The 24,676-nt window shown below is 36.6% G+C and overlaps 1 protein-coding gene across 1 annotated transcript in view; it reads left to right on the top strand.

The window, feature by feature from the left end:
* Positions 1–7,133: 7,133 nt before the first annotated feature.
* The window catches only part of sorbs2a (sorbin and SH3 domain containing 2a), a 54,392-nt gene continuing 36,849 nt past the window's right edge, over positions 7,134–24,676 (top strand). Inside the window, exon 1 of the mRNA XM_081362235.1 lies at positions 7,134–7,313. The gene's annotated coding sequence lies outside the window, so the exon portion shown is untranslated. The remainder of the gene's footprint in view (positions 7,314–24,676) is intronic.

Here is a 24,676-nt window from a genome sequence, read left to right as displayed (position 1 = left end):
ATAGGGGTGGGAGGGTGCGAGGGTGGTTGCCCGCCCACCCACCTGCCCGCCTGCCCGCCCGCCCGCCCTGGAGGATGACGAGGGGTGGCTTAGGCAGGAGAGGAAGCCTCCATGGAGATACCAGCAATACAGGGAGCCAGGGAGGTGCCGGTACTTCAGGGAGCCAGGGAGGCAACAGTAACTCAGGGAACCAGGGAGGTGCCAGTAGCTCAAGGATCCCGGGAGGGGCCAGCTTCACTGGGACCCAGGGAGGTGCCGGCAGTGCTGGAGCAGACTCTGGAGTGGACTCAGGGACTGAAACAGACTCTGGACTGGACTCAGGGACTGGAGCATACTCTGGACTGTGCTCAGGGGTAGGTGTAGATCTCTGTGTGGCCCAGACACACATAAATGGTAGAGTCATTATGAACAGTGCAGTGCTCTCTTGTTTGAGCTCTGGGATTTCCCTCACTGGAATGGACTTGGGAGTTTCTCTCACTGGAACAGACTCTGGAACTTATCTCACTGGAACGGACTCAGGAATCTCACACACTGGAACAGGCTTGGGAATTTCTCTCATTGGAAGCATTGTGTCCTGTTGCACTGTCAATGCTGTAATCCTTGGAGCAGGATTTTTTCTCACTGGAAAGGACTCAGGAACATTACTAACTTGAACAGACTCTGGAAATTTTCTCACTGGAATTGATTCAGGGGTTTTTCTCACTGGAACAGACTTGGGAAGATGACTCACTTTCTTAGCAATGCTATAATCCTTGGACCTGGAGACACTGTGACCATTTGTATTGGTAGTGCTGCTAAGTCCATCTGAAATGGTCTTGCCTTTTGTCACGGTCGGTGGCTGTTCAAGGAGATATTCAAAATAAATCTTTTATCCAAGAATCAAAACAATAAACAGGAGAATAACTCTGAAGAAACACAACCATGAACACACTGACTTAAAACAACAACACAAGACAGCAAACAGACTCAAACAGAGGGCTTAAATACATGAGCACAAACAAAGGAGCTGATGAGTACATTAACAAGACACCTTTACAGAATACTCAAATCAATCGGAAACAGGCAGGGAACGAAACTAAACTAATAAACAAAGTAGAAGGAATGGCAAACTACTGTAGAACATTAAGGAGACTGAATCAAACAGAAATATAAACAATAAACATGACAATTACAAACTTAAAACGTGACATTATTAATGTTAACAGATTAATAATTACAGTACCAAATGTATTACTTATTGTTAGTTCATGTTATTTAATGAAATTAATTAATAACGTTGTTACAATTCCTGTCGTGTTTCCCCTGTTTTGTGTTTAAGGTCTTGTATTATTATTTTATTTGATTATTATTTAATGTTATTATTATTTCATATGTATTTTCTGTCCCCATTGTTTCAGTGTTTCACTTCTTGTGTTTATGTTGTATTGTAATGTTGTAATTACTTTAATTGTGAAATTTCAACTTGTAAAAAGAGATCATGTCCTCGTAGAGCTCGTAATTACAGCTTGTAAGATGGGAATTGTACCACCTGACCATTGCCGATTAATTAAGGCATTGATATTGTTGCCATAGAAATCCCTACTTCCCAGTCTGAGGACGTAAACCGCTCCGCATAGAACGTCACATGTTGTCATCTCGAGGCTATATGGTAATTACGACATGGCGTTAATGCAGCATGGGTTCCTTTATTTGCCTTGTTTCCCTAGCTCCCTTATTTGTTTCCATAGTTACCCTTGTTTGTTCCCATAGTGATTACCTGTCCCTTGTTAGCCCCTTGTTATCTTGTGTATATATACCCCTATGTTTCAGTCTTTGTTTATCGGTCATTGTTTTCACATCCCTTTAGTAAAGGCATGTCTTCTGCATGGTTCGAATTAGTGTTTTTGTTTGGATTTACATTTGCCTTGTTTTGATGTATGTTTCTTGTTAAGATTTTGGTATTATCCATTACTTTGGATTACTCCTGCTTGGATCTATTTATGTGCTTTCTAAAGTAATCTGCATTTAGATCATCGACTCTACTCTTCCCTGTCACCGTGTAACAGAACAGCAGACCCATGTAATGTATATAGCAGCAGTAAGCAGAAATTTCGAGGAGTAATTTTGCGCCATCTATCAAAATGTATGCCTTTGTTGAGGAGTTTCCCAGGGATCTTTTGTTTCTTGGTATGAGGTGATAATAATGGACTGTTTTTGGAGTGGGTTAGACTATGGCATCAGTCGACTGATGCCAGAGGGAGATTCCAGCTGGACCCTTGCGCAGTACAGTACATGGATCTGGCTCTGTAGTTGACACACCATGGACCTAGAGCACAAACCAACTACCACTACCAACCCAGAGTCTCCTTATGTCATGGCCACTACGCCAAAGCACTCAGCCATCTTGGCCCCTGTGATAGAGTCCTCAGCTTAATGAAGACAGAATAAACGAAGGCTGTCTCTTGGTGTTGGGTACTGGCATCCAAGGTGGCGGACCCTTCAATGATGTCAGCCCGTGCAGCTGTGAAAATGTTGCCGGTGGTTCCAAGTCCGGTGGTCTTAGAGGTCCTTACACCATCAGCTGCACCTCCTGTGCTTGCAACCACCATCTTGTGTGTTTGGCCAAAACACACTTCCCCTGCTCCTCCTAAGGCGGCGGCGACACAACAGCTCCTCATGACACAGAGAACTCTCTGCCTGGCCTGTCATGGCCAAGGAGGCTGTCTTTGAACTACCTGAGCTCCCAATTACGACCAGTGAGGCAGTCAATAAACTCTGTGCTCTCTGTTTCAGTTGCACCTTGGTGGCCTACAGGTCTGCCTGTTCAGCCGTGGTGGTCTCCAACTTCGCCTGCTCCACCTTGGTGGCCTTCTGCTCTGTCAGCTCTGCCGTGGTGATCTCCTGCTCCACCCTGGCTGCCTGATCCTTCTACTCCACACTGGCTCCCTGTCTCCAGTCAGTCTTCCACTTCAAGGGTCTGGCCCTCCATCTCTCCATCCCTACCTCTGCTCCACCTCTGCTATATGCTCCAGTATATGGTATATGTTCCCTACATCTTGTCAGGAGTTTTGTTGTATTTCCTGTTTCTAGTGCCATGTTTCTAGTTAGTTGTATTTTTCTCTTTTGATTTGTCTTGATTGTTCCCAGGTGTGTCTTGTTAGCTTGTTACACCTTTGTGTATTTATAACCCTGGCATTTGTTTGTTCCTTGTCAGTCGATTCTTGCTGTTTCATGGAGAGTTCTTTTGTTCTTCCTTATGTTCCCTAGCTCTTTGTGTTCCGTAGCGCTTAGTTCTTTATTTGTGTTTAGTTTGTTTGGACTATTAAACCCTGAACATGAATCCTTGTTTAAGAATTATTAAAGGGGACATAACACACACAGTTTCTGCCAATCTCATGTTAATCTTGAGTACCTATAGAGTAGTAGGCCTATTGCATCCTTCATATCTCCGAAGAGTCTTTAGTTTTTTCCAGATTTATAAAAGACAAATATGCTCTGAGCTGAACTCCTGGAGGCGTGACAAATCCAGCGTCGAACTGGGCCTTGTTTATAAAACATTTGTCACTGAAATGCCGAGAACAATCAAACACACTAGCACGACTCTGTTGCAGCCCCGGAAAAACTCCTGCATCCACTGTTTTCCTAACGCTGAGTTCTTTGGGAAGCTGAACAAGGTTATCTTTCCTTCACAACCAAAAACAGTCTTTTTTGGTGACATTGTTGATTCCGTGATCTAAAAACAAAATGGCAGTGCTGCCAATGGCTTCCGTAACCCGAACGAAGCATGTTGATTCATTGCTCTTGCTCTCTCTCTGGTTGATGTGTGCATGCGCTCTTCCAGGAGAAGTGCCCATACAAGGAATTCTGCCCTTTATGACATCATACAGGGCCATCCTCGAAAAAAACTTTCCGAAACTTATATGAATCCTGAAGGAGTGTATTTGGCAGAGAAATGCTCCGTCATACGTCCAACTCATTTTTTTTTTAACTTTGGCCATGATAATCCAACTCGTCAGAATGCATGAAATAGCATTAGACATCAACTTTAAAGAATATACACTCTCAGATATCTTTAGGGGTATAACAGCTTGTCATTGGGGCTCTAAAATGTGTGTGTGTGTGTGTGTGTGTGTGTGTGTGTGTGTGTGTGTGTGTGTGTGTGTGTGTGTGTGTGTGTGTGTGTGTGTGTGTGTGTGTGTGTGTGTGTGTGTGTGTTTATATCATATAATATAAATATATAATTATATATTTATTAATTTTTTTCTCATTTCAGTTAATCAAGTCCTGGTTATCTGCTATGACTAAGCACATCCTCGTCACATACTCGTACACACATGTACAGTCATATTCTATCGCAAAGGTCAGCTGTGAGTGAAGAGATTATATTTGGATGTCTTTGATCTGCAGTAGTCAGAGGTGTTACTGATGTGGGGTATTTGAGACTCAGTCTCCACAGCAGCATAACAGTACAGTGGGACATTTGTGACAGAGCTGAAATCTCACCGTAAATGCACTCTGTTGTTTTTGCTCCTTATGAAATTATTATTATAAGGATTCAATGTTTTCATATTTAAAATATTCTAGAAGGTTAGAATTAAATTCTAAAAAAAGACAAGTCCCATGACATGTTTGCCATAAAATGCATGTTAAGGTAGTTAAGATATTACGATAACATGAAAACCTGACAAAGCTGTCCTCCATCTACTGTATTTCAGAGTCTCACACCAGACCATGGTTAAATCTATTCTGTGAAAAAAAAAAAAAAAACATTAAAAAAATTCATGACAGCATGGCATTCTGCCATAAAGATTTGCCAAGTCCCAATGACTGCCAAAACAGCGCAGGATAAAATATTATATTATATTATATTATATTATATTATATTATATTATATTATATTATATTATATTATATTATATTATATTATATTATATTATTTAAAATGTGTATAAAATATGATATTTCTATTTCCAACATTGTAACATCTGTCTAAGAGGGAGATTGACAGCAACTTGTACATTAGTGTAAGGATCAGAGCCACTGTATATCAACCAGAGAAAACAGTACTATTACAATAGTTTGGATATTTGTTTAGTATTATTTATGCAAATACATTTTCCAATAAGATAACATTTTAATAAAATCCAAAACGATAAGCATGTTATTTCTTATGCTTTATCACATTTAAGAAGAAGTCAAATGCAATATTTTACATGGCAAATAGGTAATGAGCAAATCTGACCATAATGAGAAAAAAGACAATGTGATGCATTGTGTAATATTACCTTGTAGCTGTGACATTATAAATATATACTGCAAAAGATTAAACCATACCATTCTAAATTATGTAAGATAAACTATCAAAATTCCACTTAACAGCTGCTCTGAACGCTGTATCCCCATTACTTTCAGTCCTTGTAACGCACAGGTGTTCTGAGGGCAAATATGTAGAGTCTTTGGCTAATTAAGTAAATGCTTTGTGAAGATTATTTGTCTGGTTATGCATTTGAGAGGTTTGTTTGGGTTGGTAGGTTTGTATTTGTCAGTGCTGCTGTATGTCTTGGTGTTTTAATATGTGGGTCAAACTATAGGGGAACCCACCATGCTGCCACTGAATAATATATTACTGTGTGTGTGTGTGTGTGTGTGTGTGTGTGTGTGTGTGTGTGTGTGTGTGTGTGTGTGTGTGTGTGTGTGTGTGTGTGTGTGTGTGTGTGTGTGTGTGTGTGTGTGTGTGTGTGAGAGAGAGAGAGAGAGAGAGAGAAAGAGAGAGAGAGAGAGAGAGAGAGAGAGAGAGAGAGAGAGAGAGAGAGAGAGAGAGAGACTAACTTTTTATATGATGGCATAATTTGTGTATATCCACATCCTATTAGTGATGTTCTTATTTTATTTATTTTATTATTTAAATAATTGATGTCCTGTTTATTATACATATAGAATAAAGAGAGTTAAAGTGGGACACTTTCTATTAATTTGTAATTGGCATTGTTTTTTTTGTTTTTTTTTGTTGTTTTTTTTTGTTGTTGTTTTTAAGTCCAAATGGTCCAAAATTCCCTCACACAATACTATTTTAAAAATAAGAAATATTAAAAACAGAAACTTCTTTAACACGCACAGACCACAAATAACAATTTGACAGGAATTGGCTGGCAAACTGGGATACATTTATAAAGTAGTTATTACAGCAATACAGCAATATTTGATTATATATGTAATCAATAAAATGCATAATAATAATAATAGATTTACAAAATTAGGCCTGTCCTGGCCTTCTTCCCTTTAATGTCTTTCTTAATAATTATAATAATAACTATAAACATTATTATTATTATTACTTCTAGTAATGCCTAGTAAGTCTTAAGCATGCATTTACATAACATGTAGTATTATTCCTCTAATATTTGATGGTGAAATACAAATATAATTTATTGCCCCTCTTAAAATTACTTAAACATGGTCCCAATTTACCAATCAATACCAGTTTGCCAGTTGTTGTCAATGTAAAAGCATCAAAGAAAATATAAATTATTAATTTGAAAACTATTATATGTTATCACATGCGCCATCATATTTTGCTATTTTATTACACACAGCCAGAAATGATGTCAGAACCTGTATTCACCCAGTGGAATCTGGTTCATTGCAATTCTTTGTTAATAACAACTCCACATTCCTGAGGACTATATTGGTGGCAGGTCAAACGGCAGCATTAATAGTCGGAGATGCCTTTCAGTTCTACTCTGTACAAACTTTTCATCAAACTTTAGAGACTGATACAACAGTTCAATGCGGTGCTTTTGCCCTTGAGGTGACCTCAGCATCTCACATCACAGTTTGTGCTCCCCTGAGCCCTCGCGCTGATTGAAGTGTTCTGGTTGCCATGACTACTGAGAACCTGTGAGGGACCAATGCGCGGCGCTGCTCTCCATCTCACACATGAACGCGCGGACTGTGCTATAAAATACTCCTCTTCCCTGAGAAACAAGCGACGATTGGATGATGTCTGGATAAAGTCTCTATTAAGGACTAGCCTCTTGCGTTCGTGACGTGCTCATACGCGCTCTCGCGCTCAAGCGTCGCGTCCTTTAAAGTAAGCAAAACGAATGTGATATTGCGTTTCTATCTCCTCCTCCTCCGCCTACGTGTGAGAAGTGTTTCGTCATGTGTAAAGAGACAGTTTTACCGCAATGCTATTCCAATAGCTCTCCAGCTCCGCACGAGAGCCACTGACCCAAGAGGAAAGGGTGGTGCCGCGCAGTGGCATAGTCCATGCGCGTTCACGCGTTTATCTGGAGTCGGCACGGCACAGCGGAGAAGAACCGAGCGGAGAGCAGGTGTGTGCTTTCAGTCTGGGTTCTCTCTCTCTCTCTCTCTCTCTCTCGTCTCTGACTTTGATGGACTTACATGCGGCACGTTAGTGTGTAACTGCGGTGGATGACTCCATATGCGTGTTTATTACTCAGGGTAAGAAACGCTTGTTTCACGGACACACACTGACAGAATCACAGTAGCGCATAGAATGAGCAGAGTTTGAAATCACAGAGGCAGATTTAGAGGTAGATTTAAGAAACAACATATTAGACGCAGAATTAAAAGACAAAGTATAGGCTACAGAAACAAAATTTTAACGACACGTTACAAACAGTAGGTTAAACAGATACAGATTTTTGAGGCATGACATTCCAGAGACATGAGAGTCAGTTATCAAAGGCAGATATTAGGGATGGAGGCAGAGCATTTCAGATACATAATTCAGCTGCACATTCCAGCAGCACATCATTCTACCTGGAGATTTCAGACCATTATAGAATAATAAATTGAGACCGGTATATGTGGCACAGCATGGACCCTTTAATGAAAAAACTATATTTGCTTAGCTGAACTGTTTATGATGATCTCGAAACATAATGTACAGCTATCAGATGTTGTAACACTTTCTCATCACCAATTTTGTATTCTCTGCTGCTTCTCAGTTTGCAGTAGCCTACATGGCGTTGGTTACAGTAGCACATCTGCACATTTGGATGGTGCTGTATTCGCCTCCTTTAGATGTTTTACTCTGCGATTCTGATGTGTTGTAATAGTTGACCCAACAAGTGTCAGAATAAAATTGTGTCAGTTTTGTCCTAATTCCAATGCTTTGGCGTGTGAATTGAGTTTGTGCAAAAAGTGAAACTGATTACCCGTAACTCAATCTAGCATGACCTTCCACAACAACAAAGAGCGCTTGTGTCCCAAAATCCTACGCCAAGATCCTTTGGCTTAATTGATTAACATAACAATTAAGAGGCTTGTCATTACCAGCTCATTAGTGAGGTCCAGTAAGCGGTGGAGGTAATGACCGATCTGTGTACGGATGATGGTCAAGTGTGTGGATTTGCATTTTATTATCCGGTGATGGATTTCACAAGAATTTCAGCACTGTGTCCACGATCATCTGATTCAATCATAATTTTGTGCAATGCAAAGTCTGTATATATATACTGTGTATATATAATTGTATATTAGAATATAATTAAATCTCTTTTCTAACACAAGCTGTGTACAGACTTTGCATTGCACAAAATTATGATTGAATCAGATGATCATGGACACAGTGCTGAAATTCTTGTGAAATAAAATAATCCCATCACCGGATAATAAAATGCAAATCCACACACTTGACCACACTTGACCACAGTAAAATGAATGTGTAATACAGATATAGTCACCTCATCAGATTTGACTATAGAAATATCACCATTTAAACAAGAAATTTAGGCTAATTTAACTTCTTCAGTGAGTTCATCAGTAAATACACCATTTGTATTATTATATAAAATTATATTATTACTATATATATATATATATATATATATATATATATATATATATATATATATATATATATAATTCAGTATGTTTTATTTTATTTATATGTTTTGCTTTTATTTATAGTTAAATGCAAAAAATTACTTTAAAAAAAATGTTTTATTATATTTCTAGAATCCTGTTTCCTTTTATAGTATTATATATATATATATATATATATATATATATATATATATATATATATATATATATATATATATATATATATATATATATATATATATATTGTAATAATATAATTTTAGATAATAATAATTCAGTATGTTTTATTTTATTTATATGTTTTGCTTTTATTTATAGTTAAATGAAAAATGTACTTTAAAAAAATATGTTTTATTATATTTCTAGAATCCTGTTTCCTTTTATAGTGGTATCTATATGTACTGATAAACTCACTGAAGAAGTTAGATTAAATTTCTTGTTTAAATGGTGATGTTTCTTTAGTCAAATCTGATGAGGTGACTATAGCCCAGGGATATGATGTTAATGTGTCAAACAGAGAGAATAGAGGTGCTTTAATCTCTTGTGAACCAGATCTGTGTGATATTGTGTGTATATGATGATATAATGACAGTAAAGTGAGATGATTTCTTTTCCTTTCTCTTTATCTCTCGATATCTGTAATACACATTCATTTAAATACTGTTCTTGTGGGAGATTAACTAGCGGGGAAAAGTCACACCAGATCACGCCATTGACCTCACACTGAGAGATGTGTGTGTTCAGCAATGGAATAGTTCCAGAGTTACGCAATCAATCAAAAGTAAAGGTTTTCAATACATTAACTTGATTAACTTGTATATAAGGATGCTTAATGGCAACTCTAATCTAGTTGTTACCTTTCTGAAATATGTAGCACACATGAAACTGAAAGCTTTCAATCACTGCGTTAACAGAATTAAGGCAAAAGCAGCTCTGGAGGGAAACCCCCGAAGCAAATAAACCTCTCTCTGAAGTTACTTAAATTCCTCATCATCATTAATATTTAATGCAGGATTTATGGCTCATTCTCAAAGTTTATGACCTCAGTGTGTGCCATATATAAAACTGCCTTAAATCTGCATTTTCAATGAGAATATAATCTGCAGGAATGTGTAGACCAGAGCTTCTGTAACACACACAGACAGACACATGCACCTAGTGTCAGTGTCAAAAAGGTGTGAAGTGCTAAAGAAAGCATCTCTGTGAACCCAACGCTGAGTGTTTGTGTGATGAGATCTGCATGCCTGAAGCCAAGGTGCCTGTGTACATTTGTCTAATGTTACTGGGTAGAGATCCCTAGAATAGTGCCGGATAAAGTGCAGATTACTTTCTAGGCCCACTGTAGTTGAGTGGAGGCAAGAGAAATGCTCTGATCACTACTTTCAGAGAAACCTTGGCCCTGCGTCCCGATAATGATGGATATTGACTCTTAAGGGCTTTCTCATGCAAGGTGTTTGAATGCATTTCACATGAGCCATATTTATTTATCTTTATTTACAAATTTCATCTAATATATTTAATACATTGTATGTTTTATTTTAAATTGTAGCCTATTATTTTAATTTAAACTAAAATACATGTGTTCAGATTTCAACATATCTGGCATTGCTGCATAAACTATACAATACATTCATTTTAGGTGTAATTTTGCTGTATGCAGGTGATGCACTTAGCAACTGAAGAGTACTTGTAGATCTATGGTGATTTTAAGTGCTGCTACTTTAAGCTATGATGCTTTTGGGAAACAGGCCATAAAAAAAGATGATTTTATAGTTTCTACTACACTTACAATGATTTTGGTCAGTGTGGTCCAGAGCATTCTAATTTTTGATTAGAGTTTTGTTTGTACATTCCATTTATCATCTCCAGATAAAACTAGTGCTGCCAAACACAGGGCAAATAGCAGTGACTGCTGTATCGACCCACAGATATTGTATAATTGTTAGCGTTACTGTATATTATCAACAGCAATGCTTTTTATAACTTCTCACTTGCTGTGTCAGGAATGTTTAGCTCATATTCATTGTGATAGTGTTGACATGGGTCAACAGAGGTAATGTCTATCCATTCCCTCCACTGTTTCAATACACATTTGTTTAATTTTAGACATTTAATAGTGGATGTGAGTGTATATTAGTATTTGCAAGAGTGGGAGTGGAAGTAATTGCATGGTTAAGTGTGATTCCTTTGTGAAAACAGGGATTCAGCTAAATTAATTGTATACTTTTTATTTGTCACATCCACTATATGCATTTAGCCTGATATTTGCTTTTTAAGAACTGTTTGCTGGCCATAAAACAGCAGTTCGGTAATGGTTTTGCAGTGGTCCTTTGCACCACCTCAGCATTTCGCTGCGTATGACTTATGAGTTGGCAATAGTTTTCTTTGGAGATTAAAGAAAAATTCCAGTTTATTCCCATGTGCTTTAAACCATCAGTACTTAAATGTTTTTTTAAGGACTATAGATGATTAAAATCTAGTTTAATAAATAAAAATGATGGCATCAAGCTTTAAAATATATACATTTTTGTTGTTATTGGAATCAATTTATTTTAAACCTATGCGTCAAGTTTCCTTTACTTTGGTAAATTGATTAGCTTAGTTTTTGAAGTTTATGCTGTGTCATTGTATGATGTTCTCTGGTGAACGATGAAGTAAATTAAATAACATAAATGAGTGGCTTTCCTCAGATTTTCTCTTAGCCATAACTTCTTGTCTTTTATCTGTGTAATCTCTCCTAGAACAGTTCTTATTTGTATTGTTCTCAAATGTTCCTAACTGTAGTTTTATCAGGCTACTGGAACATTTACTTACCATTACATCATTGTTGTGCATAGTATCAGTTTGCAGCTCGTTGTGATAGCACAGTCATGCCTGGCATGTACAGGACCTGTGATCGCGTCCTTTTTCATCCAGCGCTGACCGGCCAGCAGGCCGTTGTATCAGAGACCGTGTCATGCATCACTTCAGACTAAACTCACACCAACCCACTTACAGATGTCTAATTCTCTACACCTCACTAACAGATCATATAAGGACATTAAAAAATAGTTTTTGAATTTCATTAAACCTTTTATTAAATCAGTTGTGCCGTGACCATGGAAAACACAGCAAATAAGGGCAACAGAACTTAAATCATTCTCCTACATTGTTTGAACTGATTAATCAAATAGGGTTTAGTGATATGATCCCTTCACATGCATACTTATTACATCTAATTATTGAATCCTATGAGATATTTTACATAACCTTAAATGACAGTTTAGTACCACAACATCAGACCCTAGGATAAACAGCACTTCAACTTTTATATAGCTGTTAAACTTGTTTTAATTAGTGTTTTGTTGTGTGTATATGACACTACAGTATGCACCATCTATAGTATTGACCACAGTTAATGGAAAGATGACATACAAAGAATTTCGAGTCTTTGAGAATGATATAAAATACAGTCATCTGTCAGCAAAGGGTTGCAATAAATAGGTAATGTAATGTAAAAAAAAAAATTTAAGATTACATGAGGAACAGGAAACACTAGGGACTGAACAAGATAATTAACAAGACACAGGCGTAACACATAAGGGCTAATCGAACACTATGGCGAAAGATGATCAAAGACATAAAACTGAATAAAACAGTGCAAATCCAACTCAAAGTCGACTAAAACAGGCAAAACGTGATATCAAAATATCTGTAATGACAAAAACATTGTTACCATATTTTTTACATTGAAAATTTGGTAACAGCTGTCAGTTTTTATTAAAAGTGTTTTGTTTTTGTTGTTGTTGTTGTTGTTGTTGTTGTTTTACATTGTACACAGATATATTTGTCAGTTGCTTTAACTTCATTGTACAGCTGCTTACAGTCACAGTAAAAACAGCTATGCACACAAATTCACACATTAATCAGCATTTTGATGTGGTGATGTATGCGTCTCTTAAATGCTAGGTCAGTAGATTAGGCATGCATATTTCTCAAACTGCCCTGTTGTACGTTAGAATCTCTCTTTGGGACCATAATTTCGATGTGAAGCAAAATCGCTTGACACTTTAAGGTGCTTTATGGCTTGTTAAATTTCCCTGAGGTTACTGAGCCGCTTACAGTGGATGTGAAGATGTTGGGTCACTGATTCAGACATGACAGGTGGAGCCATGCAGACCTCAGAGGGGAACTTTCTAGCCACTACAGAAGCATGTCCAACTACCAAAATAGACCTATCTGATCTCTCCCTTTTTCTCACTAACCCCACCTATCTTTCACTGTCTAACTCTCCTGTCTCCCCGGAGTGGTGCTCTGCTCTGGATGGTGAGACTTGACAATGATAGCCTGAATACAGAAGAACAAAAAACTAATTAAAAAAAGCGAATTCAAGACAAGCAGAAAAGTGACATTTCCCTGACTTTTGAATGAGAGCGCGAGTGGAATTTATATGAAGGTAGGATTATGCTTGTTCTGTGTCTCTTTCTTTCCCCACATCTCTTGCTTTCTCTTATTGTTGTGCTGATCACGCATCTTAGTGAAATGGCATTGTCTCTTCATGTGCCTGACTTCATGTCTAATATGACAAAAAATCTGACAGATCACAGTAAAGTTTTGCACCATGTATAGTGGCTAGTATATGGTGGTGTTGAGAATATATCTGGTTAATATTATGTCAGTATCAAGGAAAGAGATGTTCTCTGCTCGTGAGGCACCTACAGAGGCAGAGTAAGCACTTCCCACAGATCGATTGTTCCAAATGATGTACATACTAATTATGCTGCCCCCTCTTAAGATACCTTGATTTAGCCCAATTCTAAGGGAGATTCTAAGACAATGCAGTAATGCTGATTAGGCATATATAAAACATGTATTTATGTTGTGTATATTATGTTGCTATCTGGTATGTGTTCTCATGCTATTGTAATTTATTATCATAATCATAATCTAAATAGTTTTAACGTTTACTGCACTTACCTATAGCGGCTAATGAATCGGATGTCTCGCACATTCACGGGAAATGACTTACTTCCGTGTTGGAAAATAAGGTGGAGACTAGTATTGTGTTGTTATCTTATGCTCTATTGAACTTTATTGTGTAGTCTTTTATATGGAACACTATTTGAGTCGCTGCCTATGTACAGCATTCTAACTTGGACACTTATGAGTTTCCATTACACTGGGATGCTATTAGAAGGTAGCTGCCAATGTATGCTGCGAGGAACTCAATAGGTTTTGAATGGCTTGGATATTGAAATATAATGATCTTTACACTTTCACTGAGTCATTGAAGTCAGAATTAAAGAGCATGTACACTTTTTTATGGAAAATGTTCAGAGATATGACTGGTGAGAAGGTCAGCACAATGCAAGTCATATTGCTGCAAAAGCTGCAGTAAGTCTCCCAGGGAGTATATGCAGCAATTCAGTCTGTGCCACTGTATGTAAGAGGAAGGCTATACGCTCATACAGCATCTGAACACAGTTGTCAGAATTGGTTCAGGGTGCTTCAAATACAGTTATATTCACACACAGTTATTAATAATAGCTATGTGTTAAAGAGAACAAAATCATCACTTACTGGGAAATTGGTGCTAAATGCATAAAAATGGAAGTTGCTGCAATCGGGGAAGCCACTGTAGCTCTTCTTTTGTACATCATCAGTGATTTGTGCCTCAGAGCGGGCAGATGAAATGTAATAAACACTGTCATGTTATCTTGCATTTGGAGGCATGATGCCTGGTTTTATGGGTGGTAATTATACCCAACCATTTTGATGACAGACATTGGCTCAGGTATTTCAGAATGACCAAACCAACATTTTAGATACTGTGTGTGCAATAAAATTGGTTCACTGGTTAGTCCAGTTGTCCAATCACATCCTATGTTGAGGCAAATTCTTTTTTTCTTTTTTTTTTTTGCACATCAAGGGATTTATTTGGTAGATGTGTTTCCATTGTAGTTTATGTGCATGTCTTCCTATTGGATAAAAAATATCAGTCTCAATTGTGTGCATACATTTTTTATGCACATTTTTAGAATTTAGTGAATGGAAACGTATTGTGACAAACTCTTTAACACCACAATAAAGGAACGTAATAAGTGCATCTATAGTTTTGTATTATATTTTTCTTTCTTTCTTTCTTTCTTTCTTTCTTTCTTTCTTTCTTTCTTTCTTTCTTTCTTTCTTTCTTTCTTTCTTTCTTTCTTTCTTTCTTTCTTTCTTTCTTTCTTTCTTTCTTTCTTTCTTTCTTTCTTTCTTTCTCTATCATTTGAGATATACTATACTTGTTTGCATGAACTGTTAATTGTTTAGATATGTAGCATTTGTTTCCATAAATTATTATTATTATTTTTGTTTTAATTTTGGCCTTTATTCGTGAAATGTGAGGAGAACAAATTGCTGCATGAATCAGTCCGTTCTTACATTGTCACATTCAATTTAACACAACAATTTTTGCAAGAATGTTTTACAAATGTTTTCCATTGGGAGCACAACATGCTATAGGATGAAGGCTGTCTGTGATTTGTCTTACTTCTGTGTGCATGTATGTGTGGGTCTTTAGTTAGTCTCTGGTGTTCTGGAATGTCACCTTGATCTCATCACCCTTAAAGTACATAGAAAGTGAGATCTCTGATTGTATTACACACACACACACACACACACACACACCTGCACACACACTAATTTTAAATGATTTATATTTTAAGTACAGTAGCAGATCTAAAAACAGACAACAACTTGGTAACACACACCAGCACATTATTTGACATTCTCTGTTTTTGATACAGAAAAGATACAGAAAATGGGAAGAGTGAGAGGATGTGTGTACCAGCTCTTTGTGTATTTTCCCTCTCTTCCTCATTCCTCTGTTTGTGTGTGATTAGTTTAAGCTCACTTGCTCTCACCACAACAAAGGCCTCAAAAGGGAACACGGTGAGTTTGAGTTTCAGTGGTCTGGGAATACTTGGAAACCTGGCCAAACAGGGCATGCAGGCAAACACACACACACACACACACACACACACACACACACACACACACACACACACACACACACACACACACACACACACACACACACACACACACACACACACACACACACACACACACATACACACACACACTGGACATGTATCTGGCTAGATGTGGACATACATACAATAGAGATTTATTTATATTTGACTAATTATAAAAACTGGAGACTAACCCAAACTCACACTAACACTAACACAACAAACGCCAATACAATGGTAAGTCAAACTCAAACACTTTTACACACAACTGTTATAATATATTATAATATATTAATATATTAATAATATATTATATTTTTGGCATTCTGATCAGAATCTTTTTTTCATATTCATTACACACACACACACGCACACGCGCGCGCACACACACACACTACTGTTCAAAAGTAATGGTAGTTTTTAAAAAGATTTTAATACTTTTATTCTCAAGAATGCATGTAATTAATTCAAAGAGAGTAAGGATTTTTACAGTATACATTGTTATAAAAATGCTGTTCTTTTGAACTTTCGATTGATCAAAGAATTCTGAAAAAAATATTATGCATTTAAGAAATATTTTCGAAGGATCATGTGACACTGAAGACTGTAATGTAAAGAAAGTAATGGCTGCTGAAAATTCAGCTTTGCCATCATGGGAACAAAGTAGCCTATACATTTTAAAATATATTAAAATAGATTTTTTATATAATAAACATTTATTTTACATTGTATTCATATTTCACAAAATGTACTGTATTATGGATCAAATAAATGCAGCCCTGGTGAGCGCAAGAGGAAAAAAAAATCTTACTGACCCAAACCTTTTGAATGGTATTTAAAAATTATAAGTTGAACCAAGCGTATGCCCTCCAAACACCTGTAGAAATGTATTTTTGTAGATGACTTGGTTGAGCATGCTTTTCAAACAGGATAGAGGTGCAGGGCTTTATATTTAGACTCATCGTATCAGTGGTATTTGGACTGGAGTGGCTGGGTGACATTATTCACAGACTTAAGTATGATGGATGGATTGCAGGTGATTCTGTTCAAGCTTCCTCTGTCCACCCGTTTACTATGATCGAAGTTAAGCATGTGATGTGGCCTGTGCCGTCCAGTAACTGTTAGGACTTTCCCATCTGAAGTAAGTTTTTAAAGGAGTGTTAGTGTACATAGTACATAGATGAGAAGGCAACAAAATATTTCACACCTTTGTGTTTTGCCAAAGAAGAAACACTGCATGTTTTTCAGAGTAATTGTTAGTTGTTATGAACTGATCTCCGCACAATCATGATGTATTTCATAAATGTGACCGATTGGGTTCATAGAAATACAAAAACTTTAAAAGAAATAACCAAAACATGTTGTCCATACGCGCGTGTGTGTGTGTGTGGTCCAGGTATTTCCTATGTTGTAGGGAGTAAGGAGGAAACCTGCCATTTTTGATGATGTTTTAAAATTTCTGTCCCCATGAGGAAACAATTTATGAATCATACCACAAAACCCATACTGTGCATGAATGTATAAGAGATATTGTTCATGTTCCTTTCATGAGCCAAACTTTTATTGTCATGTTCATGGTGCACACAAACCACAGCAATTAGTCCAATTTGCACTGAGTCCTAATGAAGTTTCCGCTGTGGTGCCTGGTGTGTATGTGTGTGTGTGGGGAACTGGTCTTTGTTAATATCGTGCACTGAAGGAACTCATTCATCTTACATAATACTGCATGCCACAGGCTCTCACTGAATTTCTAATTTCTCTGTCCTTGCGGTTTCTATTGGTTAATCGCCTCTCTCTCTCTCTCTCTCTCTCTCTCTCTCTCTCTCTCTCTCTCTCTCCCTGTTTTCATCCTCTTCAAATTCTGCTAAAAATATATTAATTCTTTTTCCTCTACCACATAATAAAAAATTTCATCTCACCAAATTAGATTGTCCAAACCTTAGGGCTATTGTTTGTATATTTGTCTCCTGTTTCTCTGTCTGACATGTTGTCCCCAAGCTCCCTAATTTTCATTTTCCTCATATCATCACTTTTTTCTTTTCTTTTTTTTTTACCTTAGGCATGAATATTTTGTCAACTCTGTGAGGAGTAACAGGTTATCATGATGAATATGTCATCAGACCCTGCATGCTCTGAGGAGATGCTGCATTACATAATCAAATCACCCTACAGTTCAGTGGCTTCAAGAGTCCCTGCCATGTGTTGTGCATGTTAGAGTATGGAGTAGAAAATACGATGAAACACTAAGCAGATCTATTCTATTCTATTCTATTCTATTCTATTCTATTCTATTCTATTCTATTCTATTCTATTCTATTCTATTATATTCTATTTTGTAACAGATTTCAGATGTAAAATCTAAATGGGGATGTAATATTCAATCAAAGACATGTATTCTGTTAATTTGACCATCTTTAACATAAAATGGACTTTACACCCATTTTGCTTTAATCGAACACATTTAGGAGTGAAACAGGATATTCCATATCAAAAAATATAGGACGTAACTTGATTTGATCCATTTAGCATCGAATGGATTTTGAAAAGTGTGGGCTTTACATTCTAGAATGGAATTGGTGATGTCAGGCTAAAAGGAAAATTCAGGTTTCAATTTCAAAAGTAGAGTAAACTATTATATTTTGATGAAATATTGCAAAGACTAGCAGTTTTTGTCCATTTGGGACATTATGCACTGATGGGAATATGAAAATTGTTCACAATAAGACCAGGGATGTGCATTTAGAAAGTCAGTAAACATTTTGTTATCATGTTGACTTTTAGAAATTCGGATTTGCGTCAAGCCTAATGGTAACTTCTCTTCCGTCATAAACAGAATATAGATCACAACTTTGAATGGTTTTTCTATTCCTATTCAGTTTAACACAGCAGCAGGGACAAAGACTGTAGTATATCATTATATCATTATTTTGGATTTAATTTATCTGGAAACACTCTTTTGGACCAGCAGTGTTTCATTTGCCTTTATGGTCTTGTTTTGTTTTGGAGATCATAAGGGTAAAGCTCCAGGGAAACAGAAGTGCCTTGTTGCATTTAACTAGAATATATGTGGTCAGTTGGGAAACCAAGAGAGCAATCTAGACCAAGCAACAGCAGCTGGTATTTAACCACCCAGTCTCTCAAACTCCTGACATGACGCTTTTAAGATATGAGGCTTTTAAAATATCCTACGAAAAATGTACCAAACAAATATCTTGGCAATGTTTCAGAAGCTTGTTCCGTGAAAAGACAAACTGGATTCTTCCTTATTTGGATGGATCTTGTGTTTGGAGGGAATTGAGACTTGTGTCTGCATTCAGATTTATATGGACATCTGGCTTGAAATTCTGAAGGAAGGATAACATTGCTGCCCTCAGAATTTGTATTTAAGTGGTATGTGTTTGGTTGTTCACCACCAAAATTGACTTGATGTGAAAATAAATGTAATGTAACTCACATCCAGAAATAGCTGCCTGTTCCAAACATATCGATAGATTGAAAACTGTACAGATAGGTGAGTCTGATAGTTAAAGCGGTTTATCTACTGCTCTTTTCTTGCACAGCTTTAAATAGGGGCGTATGCACTCACACACACACTTAAGCACACGCACACACACATACTCTTAAGTGGTTACAGTCTGTGAGCGTGCCCGCCATAGTGGCCCTGACATGTCATGACCTTTTCCCCTTAGACCAAAGAGTCACCTTATCTCCGTCGCATATTTTTTAAAGGTCTACCCTTTACATGTAAGTGTATTGCAAAAAGTCTTTACTTTATCTGTATTGTGTATTGTTTTCCAGTAGAAATTAGAATTTCGTAGAATAAAATAGAAAAGTTGAATTTCTACTGGAAATCGTACATCCCTGGTATGAAAGTTCTGGGCCTAAATTGAAGATTGTGGATGCTCTTGGCTGAAAAACAAAACTAAAAATGCTTTTTAATAATTATTTGTTTTTTTTTATTTTAAATTAGCTTTTTTTTAAATAATTGTATTAATACTGTAGACTTTTAAATTAAATTCAATAATTTTAATGATTATGAATAATAAAAAAAAATACTTTTATTGAAAGTAACAAACTAAAATTATACAGAAAATATATTCATATTTAATATAAATAGGCAATATTATTCTTTATTTAGTTCTGTGCAACAGATTTGACCAATTATCCAAATAATAGTCCTACAAAGCTATTACTATCAGAGCATGTGAGCAGAGCAGCGAGGAGCGGATCAGTGAACAAGAGGGTAGCATCATTTTTCCAGCGTTACCACACCATGTTATAGCACAGTTATTGCAAACAGAAACAAGTGGAAATTTCACATCGGCACATTATTTGAGCGGACTTTGCTTTCTGATTTTTTTTGTCTGTGTGTTTGGTTTCCTATGATTCCTTGAGAATATGAGTATAACACATGGGCTGACTGTGATATGTTTTATGAAGGTTTATTTCTGCATGCAAAGTCTCTTTGTGGTTGTGGCTTTCACCAGTGTAGGTTTTTCTATGTCTGTCACAGTAGCAGGAATCTGGATCATGTTCCAATCATATCGGTTAAAATAATATGAGGCAGCACCGGACTGAATTAAACTTGACTCATGTAGCTCTGTTTTATTTCAGTGTTATTGCTTTCTGAGTTCCTCATGTAACCATACTGCCTGTGTCACACAGTTAACCACATGATACAATAAAAATAATTTACTGCATTCTACCGTAAACCACATTGCGCTTTATAAAGAAAATAAATAATAAATCACTCTGCGGTACTGGAGTACTGCCAGCAGGAATACCCTCCAGAATCATTTTTGTCAGTTTGCTATAACATGATTGTTTGATGATGGCTCGATTTCATGATGAAATAACTCTGGTTAAGTTGGCAATAGGGCAGAATTCCCCATACAAGACAATATTATGGGCACATTATTCATTTCCTGCCTCTAAACCTTTATGAAACAATAAACAGTGTCAGTTGCATTCATTGTTTGATCACCTGTACGGTAGCTTCTCTCAAAATTCTGTGGAGGATATTATTATAATATAGGCCTATAGTCATTCTGATATGCTGATTTTGTGCTCAAGAAACGTTTCTTATTATCAATGTTGAAAACAGTTGTGGTTCTTTTGTAACATTTTCTAATGTCTTTACTGCCACTGAATGTCCTTGCTGAATAAAAGTATTAATTTCTTTAAAAAAAAAAAAAAAATTGTACAGACCTCAAATTTGAACAGTTGTGTAAATGTTTCATAAGGAGACAGTAAAATGAAAAAAAATGTGTCTCAAAATTGTTCGGTATTGATACTTTGCAGTCACGTGATATCTGGCGGGCAACAAACGCGGTTAGTGCATCCAATCGCACAACAACTATCTGGCATGTCGTGTACACCTCAAAACACCAACTTTTCTATATTAAAACTGGCAACGTCCGGGCAAGATCCTTGATTAGTTTACTGGTTTTCGTTGCTAGAGAATGACGTTCTTGCCGGCCAGCCAGTACAACTGACGTCACGTGCAAAGTATCAATATGTAAAGTGTACTGTATGTAAGAAAAACCTTCTACAGATTCTCATCCCATTCTTGCTTCATTTAGCACTTAGAATTATGTTATTAGCATTTATCATTGTGTTTGTAAAAAACACTGCTTTTGCATAAACTCAGTTGAAAAATCTGGTTTAGCTCAAAACATTAGCATAGTTTACATATTGTGTACTGTGCCAGACGCTTCACTGCACTAATAGGAAGTGGAATGTGGTTTGTGGCATTTCGGTCGAAGCCACTAATGAATCAGCATCTCTGACTGAGGGAGGCAGAGAGTCTGGTTTGGGCAGGAGTGTAAAGGGTCTACAAAAAACTTTTAGACACACACATTCGTTTGGGCATCCAATAGTACACTAATGACAACTTTTGTATAACTTTAGAAACCCAAATGGCCTCCACATCTCTCTTTAATGGCACAAACACACACGCACAACTGCAGAACAACCTCTTATATTCCTCCTCTCACTCCCACATAGCTTTAGATAGAACAGCTAATCTGACTGAACATCAACATTAATTTTGTTGTGTCATGCTTGATGTTGTCCTCCCCTGTTTTGTAGATTCTGTCATCAAGTTATGCAGAGTTGATTTATTTAGCTGACTAAAATTCTCTGGCCCTTTAAATCTGTCATGGTGGTTTAAAAATATTCCAAATCAAATTCTTTGGCGGTCGATGGTGGCCTATTTAGAGCGATTTTATTTATGCTTACAAGACACACACATTCACTCGTAGACACTTCAGATTCGTAATATATCACTGTTCTACATTTAACTCAACGCCTGTTATATATGGGATAAAAAATTACCTTATTACACAGACATGCTCTCTGCCACCAGTTCTGTCATATAAATATGATTAAATGTCACTGCTTATAAGGGGCCATTCTTAACTGTGCCTCTCAAGTAAAAATCATCAATACAGGCCATGTTTGATTAAGTACATAACAGTCCTGAAGCTGTTTCTGTTAAGAATTACAGGACATTAATAGATTACTTACAAATGCTGCCATAACGATCATTTTAAATGCATGTTGAATGCAAAATGAAGATGATATTTAAAAAAAACACTAGGACATTTTTTACACAGAAAGCTACAAGAAACTAATTATTTAAATTTTTGAACAAACTATCCCTTAATGGAGAGATTGATGAATATATGAAAATGTATAAATAGCAAATAAATCTGTAGAGCTGTCAGATGTGAAATATTTTCTATCATGTGGCGCATATTGATGTTCTCATGGTTGCCGGAACCACTCTGAATCAGCTGTCAGATCAGTTTACTGCAGCCACTAACACGTTTTTGAGAAGCATGAAAGAACTTTATGATGGATTTCACGATTTGAGATTGTGTTTTCTAACTTGTCATATTGCTTCCTATTACTTTTTCACAAAATAAGAAAGATCCCTAGAGAACTGAAGAGGTCTTGACTGCACTGCTTTATCTAACACTTCAGAATTGGACTTAAAAAATACACTATTGTTCAAAAGTTTGGGGTTTGTAGGATTCTGTTTATTTATTTATTTAAAAAAAGGTACAAAGATGTCATTTTAAAGGCACTGCCCCAGTGACAACCTGTTGTACCCCTAAAGGTAACATTTTTACACCTTTTTTCTCTGTCTTGGATAATTATTAATAATGGGTCTTATTAACAATGTTGAAAAGAGTTGTGCTGATAATTGTAATAATTTTGTGGAAGCCATGATACATTTTTATAGGATCCTGAGGTAAAAATTGTTGTGCTCAATTATCAATAATTACCCTTTGCTTAACAAATCGCTTATATCCCATGATCCTTTAAAAATAGTTCTAAAAATAGTTGCTGAGCAGCATTTTAGAACTATTTTTAAAGGATCATGGGATATAAGCGATTTGTTAAGCGAAACGTTGAAAAATATTACTGACCCCAAACTGTTGAACAGTATTGTATATTTCATCATACTGTATGCCTGTGTGTGTAGACAGCTGTTGTGACTCCTCCGGTCTGCCCATTGAAACACTATCCTTGCACTGTCCTGTCACTGTATGCTGATCTATAGTGCTGACATTCCAAAGGCAATGTGAGTGTGTGGATGAGAGCATTTAAGAGGCCACAAATGAGTGAGAGTGTGTTACCAATAACCAATGGTGAACAGTGAAAGCCTGCATGTATGCTAGGCAATGGTAAAGGGTAGCCTAACTTTATTAGCATCTAAGTCATGTCAAGAAAACGGCAAACAAACACTCAAAGCTACTGACAAAATTTTTACTGAGCTTACTCTAGCTATTTGTTCCACAAATCTATCTGAAAACACCAATATCTACCATCTGAACCTTGTCAAACAATGGAGAATTACAGTATTCATGGGTAAGTGCACAACCGTGGCAGCTTGTCCATTACATAACGGAAATGCCAGCTTAATAGCCCTTTAACACAAGCTGCAGATGGCATTGAATGTTTGTCACACTCAAGTACACCCAGAGGGCTTTGCACTAATATTGCCAGTAACTAATCAGGCGCTCTAAGCTGCAGCTGTGGATCAGAATAAAACATTTTGAGGTGGGATGGACAGGACTTAATTCTACCCATCGGGAATAGGATTGTGTAAAGGTTGGAATTATATATAAGCCAGGTGGATGCTGTGAAGGAGTTGAAAAATAAGGAAAATTTATGTTATTGGTCAGAGTGCAACATGTTTGTCAGTTTATTTGGTGATGATTCAGAATCAATCTCACTAAAGTATGAGTTTTCTGAAATATGAAAACCAATCTCATGAGAGAATTTTATATTGAGGTGAATTGTGATGAATTTGTATGAATTCGTACAATATGAGTAGTATAAAACATACAATTTATTGAAAAAACTAAGCATGAAAATCCACCCCAAAAACTAAAGCTTCAGTGTAAGCAGATCGAACGAAAACATACAAATGTAATTCACCAAAACATAAAATAGTTACGAATTTCCATGAAAGTATTTTGGAAATAACACTTGGTAGTAAAATAGTAAACTGGTTTGCATAGTGTAGATGATCTTTAAATAGCCTGTGTTTTGCTTCCTTTTCGTGATGACCCAGAGACTCATTCTTTTTAAAGATGTTACAGACTATTATAAGTGTTTTTAGTGTCTTTATTTTAGGCCCAACAAGTAGAGAAGAAACTTCACACCATAAGCTGGTTCCCGCAGCATGTTATGAAAATCTTTCTAGAGTGTTCTTTTACTTTCTGCATTAGTTTCAAGGTATAGGGGATAATAAAAACGGACATATAGCCACTAAGCGAATGCCATAGTTTCAGTTACTGAGACTCAAATAGTGTTGACAGCGTTTTCACTCT

Source organism: Scardinius erythrophthalmus, assembly GCF_964197995.2.
Source record: "Scardinius erythrophthalmus genome assembly, chromosome: 3".
NCBI lineage: Eukaryota > Metazoa > Chordata > Actinopteri > Cypriniformes > Leuciscidae > Scardinius > Scardinius erythrophthalmus.
This window is presented reverse-complemented; position numbering and strand designations above follow the sequence as displayed.